The sequence below is a fragment of the Dendrobates tinctorius genome, unplaced genomic scaffold, assembly GCF_039654945.1.
Source record: "Dendrobates tinctorius isolate UK_male_01 unplaced genomic scaffold, ASM3965494v1 ptg000040l, whole genome shotgun sequence".
NCBI lineage: Eukaryota > Metazoa > Chordata > Amphibia > Anura > Dendrobatidae > Dendrobates > Dendrobates tinctorius.
The window spans coordinates 18,701,118-18,709,421 of NW_027361708.1; the positions used below are offsets into that span (position 1 = coordinate 18,701,118).

Genomic DNA, 8,304 nt, shown 5'->3' on the forward strand with positions numbered 1-8,304 from the left:
AATTTTTGCTAGAGCTGTATAAGTTTGCAATGCCCTGCCCATGGAGTAAGTGATGCAGTGAATCAGGAGGACTATACTACATTTCTAATAAGGATATGTGCACACGCTGCTAATTCTGCTGCGGATCCGCAGCAGTTTTGGCCCTGCGGATTCGCAGCAGAATTAGCTGCGTTGTACAATACCACCATATCCTATGGAAAATGGAAACCACAGTGCAGACGGTGCGGATTTTTCCGCGCGGTTTTTGCTATGGTTTCAAATCCGCAGAAAGAATTGACATGTCATTCTTTTCTGCGGATTCCGCAGCTGTTTTCCATCTCCTCCATTGTAGAGATGATAAACCGCAGGGCAAAACCGCAGGCTAATCCGCAGATATACCGCAGGTCTTTTGACCTGCAGATTTACCTGCGGATTTTGCAAAATCAGCGCGGAAAAATCCGCAGACCAATCGGCAGTGTGTGCACATACCCTTAGAGGCATTTGCTATTATTATTATTATTATTTTTATTATTATTATTATTATTATTATTACACCTACTACTGTATATATTGGGATAGGATCTTGAAGATGGGAATACCTCCTTAAGTCAGAGAGGCAATAAGTGACTGATACCAGAGGATCCCATGAGAATTGAGGTCATGTATCTCATTTGAATGGAGCGGTAGTCAAGCATACACACTTCTGCTCAATTCATCATCTATGGAACTGTATGGAATTGTTGGAGAAAGAATGGAGTGGCAGCTTGCAAATGGAGATATAAGACACCTGACAATTCTCAGCACATTGATATTAAATTAATTTGGGTCTTTTTGTATGTTAAAGGACGGATATCTGAATGAGAACTAATTAATGTTACTAGACCAAGGGTTTATATGGGATAATAATATAATCTGGTTTTATTTTGTCTCTAGAGATTTTAGAATCTGGTTTGTACAGTTAGCAGGTAAAGAAGAGTAATGTGAGTTATGTTACTCATTTATATAGGTGTGACAACTGGCAATTTGTACCAGTTCAGTAGAGACAGCCCATGTACATCGAACGATGTGAACCAATAACACAAATAGTACAAATGCTAAATTACATTTTAATAAGTTGTAGAATATATTCAAAACACAGATTTTATGAGAAAGGCGTTCTAAGCTCCATCCTGAGGAATTATATGTTTATTTATTACAATAGTATATGCCTTTATTTTAGCAAAGATCAATATAGTGGGAATTACAGATATCAGTACAGTGGGGCTTACAGAGATCATGACAGTGGGGCTTTGAGGGATCAGGACAGCTTGTGCTACAGGGATCAGGACACCAGAGCTTGTAGGTACCGGGACGATGCTTGGAAGGATTGGAGCAGAAGTGCTTGCAAGGAGCAGGACAGCATGACTTGTAGGAATATGGACACGAAGGCTTGCAGGTTTTTTGATAACATGGCTTGCAGGCAGGCTTGGACTGGCCCATAGGGGAACAGGGGAATCCTACTGTGGGCCCCTGTGCAGATCTGGGCCCCAACATTACTGTATAGACAGTACTTGTCATAATTCACTTGATTCACTCTGTACAGAAAAAAGCAGCATCTCATCATTCATTAATCATACTAGCCAGTTTGTAATTATATAGAGTTACAGGTAAATTTGTGGACCAGGGTCGTGTAGTAATTGTATGCAGAAGAAAAGTGGACCCCCAAAAGTCAATGTTACTGGTAGGCCCTTGGCACCCCCAGTCAGACACTGCTTGCAGGGATCAGGACAGCAGAACTTGCAGGTATTGGAACAACGGAACTTGCAGGGATCGAGACAGCAGTGCTTGCAGTGATTAGAACAGCAGGATTTGCAGGTATCGGGACATTGAAGCTTGCAGGCATAAGAACAGAAGTGCTTGCAAGAATCAGTACAACATGGTTTGCAGGGACCAGGACAGCAGAGGTTGCAGGTAATTTGATAACGTGGCTTGTAGGGATCAGGACAGCAGAAGGTGCAGGGATCAGGACAGCAAGGATTGCAGGGATCTGCAAGGAAATAGATTGAATGTCAGAAAATGACACCAATAATCTCTGTCTTCTGTATCTTGTTACCTGTATATGTTTCTGCAAAATAGCAAGACCTTTGTACTTTTGCACACCATATTCAAGGTTAGAGCATTAGAGATTTTTAGATCCACCCATTCTTTTATTTTCAAGCTGATAATATTGTAACTGGAGATATTACAGAAGTCTGATACTTTGCTATTGCAATCAGATTGTATCTACTATTTAAACCAGAGATTCCAAGTACTTTACTATTGCATCCTACCTTACCAATATTATCATGAATTTCTGCTTGTTTTTTACTATATGAAATGATTCAGTTAGTTTTGTAGTCCATATATAATCTGCACAAATATTTACATCGTTGATAAGGTTGAAAAGACATTGGTCCATCAAGTGCAACCTATATTTTTACTAGTTTAATCCAGGGAAATGAAAACTTCAATGCTGTCGATGTTAATTGCCACTTATTAGGGGAAAATTCCTTCCAAACTCCAAATGTTACAGCCAGGATAAATCTCTGGATCAATGTCCCATCTGCAAAATACTTAGAGCAATTTCCCATCTGTAAAAATCCCTAGATCAGTGTCCCATCTGCAGAAAGTACTTATAGCTTGTAAAATATTTTTCAAGACAGGCAAACAAGCCTTACATGAACTTATTCATGTAATAAAAGTGGTACATACTTCTATAGCCACACTGCTCTTAGCTTCCCGTTTCACTTAGCGACGTACCAACGATCCCGTCAACGATACGACCTGGAAAGTCAACCACAGCGATGCGCGCTGGCCAGCGGGACGCCGATGATGAAAAAATGGCCCAGGACATTCGAGCACGATCAGCGATATTCAGCGGGGGGGCCAGTCACTGCTGCGTGTCACATGTAGCGAGATTGCTGGCGATGTCGCTGTTGCATCACAAAATCGGTGCCGCTTCAGCGATCTCGCTAGCGATCTTGCTATGTGAGAAGGGGGCTTTATAGAAAAGAATCACAATCTGTGATGATGCTGATACCTTTGTCCTCTTCTCCTAATTAGATCGCCCATAAGGCATCTTTTTTACAAACTTTATAATCCCAAATTCGCTAACCTTCCTTGGTACTGCAATCTAACCATTCCTGTAGTAACTTTCCTCAGTCTCCTTTGTAGCTGCTCTACTTCAGCTATGTCCTTCTTCCATTTGATACTTCCTATGATTGCTTTGGTAGCAGTTGCCTGGCACTGGTCACTGCCACCAATTCCAGTTATCCACCAATTTCCCAAGTCGTTTCTAGTGACATTTTCTCAGTGACAATTATCTCTGTTTTAAACATCAATCGCCTTTTCTCCTCACTAGCCTCTAGCTTCTCCAATTCCTCTGTAATGTTAAATTATCTTTGTGTTGATTACCTTGCAGAGCTTAGTATCATTGTCTAATCTTGAAATTCTACTTTGTACACTCTTTACAAGGTCATTTATTTAACATTTTCAAAAAATTGTGACCAATAGTGACCCCTACGATATAGAATCTTAATCACCCTCTTTGTCCTGTGACTAAGCCAATTGTTGACCCATTCGTATATGTCTTATTTTATGTAGAACCTTTTATGTGACACAGTAGCAAACACTTTAGAAGACTCCAGAACGAAAATATCTACTGCATTTTTCCTGGATCAGTCTAGAACTTGCCTTATCTTAGAAACTGATAAGATTAATTTGACAGGACAGATCTCTTATAAACGTTTTCTGACCGTCATTTATGCATAGAATGTATTTTGTTTTAATAATTGCGCTTACTTTGAAGATGGAGACCATGATGATGTTAGTGATAGCCATGCTATTGGAGTCCTGCTTTAGAGACTGAAAAATAGACAAGGGGATTAGATTGTACATATTGCTTTTTTATGAGCTCAATACAAAACACATCATGTTTTAGTTTTCACCCAAACATATACAGCTCTGGCATAAATTAAGAGACCACCACCTCATAACCCTGTCATGGGCAGCCCATTCTCCAGACCTGAACCCCATTGAATACCTCTGGAATGTAATCAGGAGGATGTTGGATAGTCACAAGCCATCAAACAAAGAAAAATGGCTTAAATTTTTGCGCCAGAAGCAGTGTGAAAGACTAGTGGCAAGCGTGCCAAGACGCATGAAAGCTATGATTGAATATCATGGTTTTTCCACAAAATATTGATTTCTGAACTCTTCCTGAGATAAAACATTAGTATTGCTGTTTCTAAATTATTATGAACTTGTTTTCTTTGCATTATTTGAGGTCTGAAAGCAATGTTTATTTTTTTTTAATTTTGACCACTTCTCCTATTCAGAAAAAAAACACAAAATTCATTGCTTGGAAATTCGGAGACATGTTGTCAGAAGATTGTAGACTAAAAGAATAATTTACATTTTACTCAAAAATATACCTATAAAGAGAAAAATCAGACAAACTCAACATTTGAAAGTGGTCTCTTAATTTTTGCCAGAGCTGTATATGCTACATTTGCAGATTATATAATCTATATCAAAGGGGTTGTCTGTTAAAAGCAAGTTATCACCTTCTCTCAGAAAAGGTGATATCTTACTGATTGGTGAGGGCACTACATTAATCGGCAGCGCCGGTGTTTCTGATTCATCCCCATTACAAAATGCAGCAGGTTGGATTCCTGACAGCTGGTCTGATCATTTTCTATGGTGCTTCTGGAAAAAGTCGAGTGTGGTGCTCGGCAGTCTCATGAAGAAAGACTGGATCAGTGGTGGAGCATATGCAATGCCATTCCAGTTAAATGGGGACAAACTACACCATGCTGCCGATTTGTGAGTGTCCAAAAGTCAAACCCCACCAATCAACACGTTATTACCTATCACAATTCCTTTAAGTTATTTTGTATGACTTACGGTCTTGGCATGGGTGTAAACAGACAGGTGCTCTTTGGCCAAGGATCTTTGAGTGGATTATTGCAGGTTCTGGTATTAAATCTCCTAACCAGAAGGTCCTCCTTTGACTCCAGACATGACTGGTTACTGGTCCAGTGTTTTCTCTAATTTCAGAGAGTTAAAATAGTAGATTTAAGACTTGCCTTTTAATATAGTGGAGCTAGAATCAGGACACATTCTTCATATGGATGGTCACAGCAACATTTACAAGGTGTTGAAATATTCACCTGGCTATAGTAAATATGATCCAGAATCACATGGGATATACTTTTTATTGAGTTATGTGCTTAAATTGGGACTATTAGTGACATCATGATTGCAGTGTAGAAACTTGCATTGATATAATATGTCTGACATGCCTACTGTGTACAATTCCATCATGTACTGCAAAAAATGTTGCACGTTTTTATAAAGGTATTCAAATTATCAAGATGAATTGGCCAAACAACCCACCTTTTTTTTTTTTTGGTGCATAACTTAATAGTGGAGTATAGGTAAGATCATAGCGGCACAAAACCCATTCACAAATGTCAATAACCAATGTAAAAATAGTTATCTTAAAGTAATGACCATACACAATCTTTTAATATAATAAAAAAGCACCAATATTTGAGAAAAAAGCAAAAACAGGCAGAGATGCTTACCTGTATAGACAGTGTGAACATTGCCACATACGGATTATTTTTTTGCACTGGTGTGCCACACGGCCAATCCCTGATTGTAGGCTGGCTGTTTCATTAGGTATTATTGCACCTGTGCAGTTGCCATTTTACTTGAGTCCGCTGCACCCTGATAGTGCATTTGTATTGAGGCCTGTTTATACAGGTAAGCATCTCTGCCTGTTTTTGTTTTTTTCTCAAATATTGGAGGATTTTTTCCTCTGTTCTGTGGTTTTCATGTTAGAGTAGGACTTGCAAGTGTAAGGAACTTTAACGTTAGTTTGCCAGCTTACGTATTATGGCCATAATATTAACCAATACCTTACATATATTGATGTTTTTGTGCACTTTTTATCTTTTCTGGGTGCAGTTGGGCCCAAATGGTTCTGTAAACTGTGGCCTCTGTTCACACGGGATGCATTATAGTTAGCACTGGGCAGCCCCCCTATATGGTGTTACTAAGAGGCTGTGAACCATATGCTCTGTATTCCCTGTGTGAACATTGCCACATACGGATTTTTTTTTTGCACTGGTGTGTCACACGACCAATCCCTGATTGTGGGCTGGCTGTTTCATTAGGTATTATTGCACCTGCGCAGTTGCCATTTTACTTGAGTCCGCTGCACCCTGATAGTGCATTTGTATTGAGACCTGTCTATACAGGTAAGCATCTCTGCCTGTTTTTGTTTTTTTCTCAAATATATTAAATATAGATCACAGACTGAATATGAGTCAACAGTGTGATGCAGCAGCAAAAAAGGCAAATGCAATTCTAGGATGTATTAACAGAAGCATACAGTCTAGATCACGTGAAGTCATTATTTCCCTCTACTCCTCTTTGGTCAGACCTCATCTGGAATATTGTGTCCAGTTTTGGGCACCACATTTTAAAAAAGACATCAACAAACTGGAGCAAGTTCAGAAAAGAGCGACCAGAATGGTGACCGGTCTGCAAACCCTGTCTTATGAGGAAAGGTTGCAGGATTTGGGAATGTTTAGTTTGCAAAAGAGAAGACTGAGAGGAGACTTAATAGCTGTCTACAAATATCTAAAGGGCTGTCACATTGTAGAAGGATCAACTTTATTCGCATTTGCACAAGGAAAGACTAGAAGCAATGGGATGAAACTGAATGGGAGGAGACACAGATTAGATATTAGAAAAAACTTTTTGACAGTTAGAGTGATCAATGAGTGGAACAGGCTGCCACGAGAAGTGGTGAGTTCTCCTTCAATGGAAGTCTTCAAACAGAGGCTGGACAGACATCTGACTGGGATGATTTAGCGAATCCTGCTTTGAGCAGGGGGTTGGACCAGATGGCCCAGGAGGTCCCTTCCAACTCTACGATTCTATGATTCTATGATTCTATGATTCACACAGCTTTAGCTAAGCAACTCTGCCCGACTTAAAAAAAGAAACACACCATTATTACAAAACTAATTAGAAGGGGGAAATGGGACGATATTTCATAAGGTATTCATACAGCTGTTAGAATCGGCTAGAGACGGGGTCTTATAGTTGAAAATATTCCTGCTTCTTGATTGAAGGAAACAATTGAATTAAATCGCCGCTTCCTGCTCAAATGAAGAAGTTCACAAAATTACACAGGCAACAGTAAGTACCAATAAAAGAGAGAGAGGAATATAGATAAGAAGTAGATGGAAATAAAAAGTGAAATGTAAAGGGGGGGGAGAAAAGCCAAAATACTAAAAAATCAAGCAAATATTGTGAACCACCTATACTAAAGATCTCATAACTTTATTATGAAAGACAAGTGCAACCATCTTTCCCCGCAAGCTAAGAAAAAATCATAATTAATTAGTGCAAGGGACAATAATTTACCAAATTTTTCACCATCCAGTAAAGAAAAGTTCACTTTTACTGATATTTTAGTAAAAAAGAATCCTGCTATGTGTATTTTGAATACATGCTTTGGGGTTGCGTTACAGCCAATGGCACGGGGAACATTTCTTGAGTAGAGGGAAGAATGGATTCAATGAAATTTCAACAAATTCTTGATGCAAACATAACACCATCTGTAAAAAAGCGGAAATTGAAAAGAAGATGACTTCTACATATGAATAATGATCCTAAACTTCAAATAGCACAAGCTAAAGCTTTTACAATGGCTGTCGCAGTCCCATGGTCTGAACTTCATTCACAAACTGTGGACAGAACTCAAAATAGCAGTGCAAGCAAGACGACCCGGGAATTTTCCAGGTCTGGATGAATTTTCCAAGGAAAAGTGGATTAAAATCCCTCATTCAAGAATTGAAAGGCTCTTATTTTGCTACAAAAGCATTTACAAGCTATGATACCTTCAAAAGGGGGTGCTACTAGGTAAGAATCTTGAAGAGTGCTCAAACTTTTGCATCAGCCCACTTTTATTTTTCAAAATTTTCAAATGTTAAACATATTCTCTAAGTGGGTCGCTGTGACCAGTGGGCTACCACAGGGGTCGGTGTTGGGACCTATTCTCTTCAACATTTCAACATATTTATTAACAATCTGGTAGAAGGTTTACACAGTAAAATATCGATATTTGCAGATGATACAAAACTATGTAAAGCAGTCAATACAAGAGAAGATAGTATTCTGCTACAGATGGATCTTGATAAGTTGGAAACATGGGCCGAAAGGTGGCAGATGCGGTTTACCAATGATAAATGTAAGGTTAAACACATGGGAAGAAGGATTCAATATCAC

General features: G+C 39.1%; 1 long non-coding RNA gene across 1 annotated transcript; it reads right to left on the bottom strand.

Annotated features, from left to right (window-relative positions):
• Window positions 1–1,101: 1,101 nt before the first annotated feature.
• Window positions 1,102–5,045, bottom strand: LOC141088743 (uncharacterized). Its single transcript, XR_012232039.1, has 3 exons — window positions 4,903–5,045; window positions 3,799–3,861; window positions 1,102–2,005 (listed from the first exon to the last, which is right to left on the bottom strand). It is a non-coding gene; the product is annotated as an uncharacterized lncRNA (long non-coding RNA).
• Window positions 5,046–8,304: the final 3,259 nt, after the last annotated feature.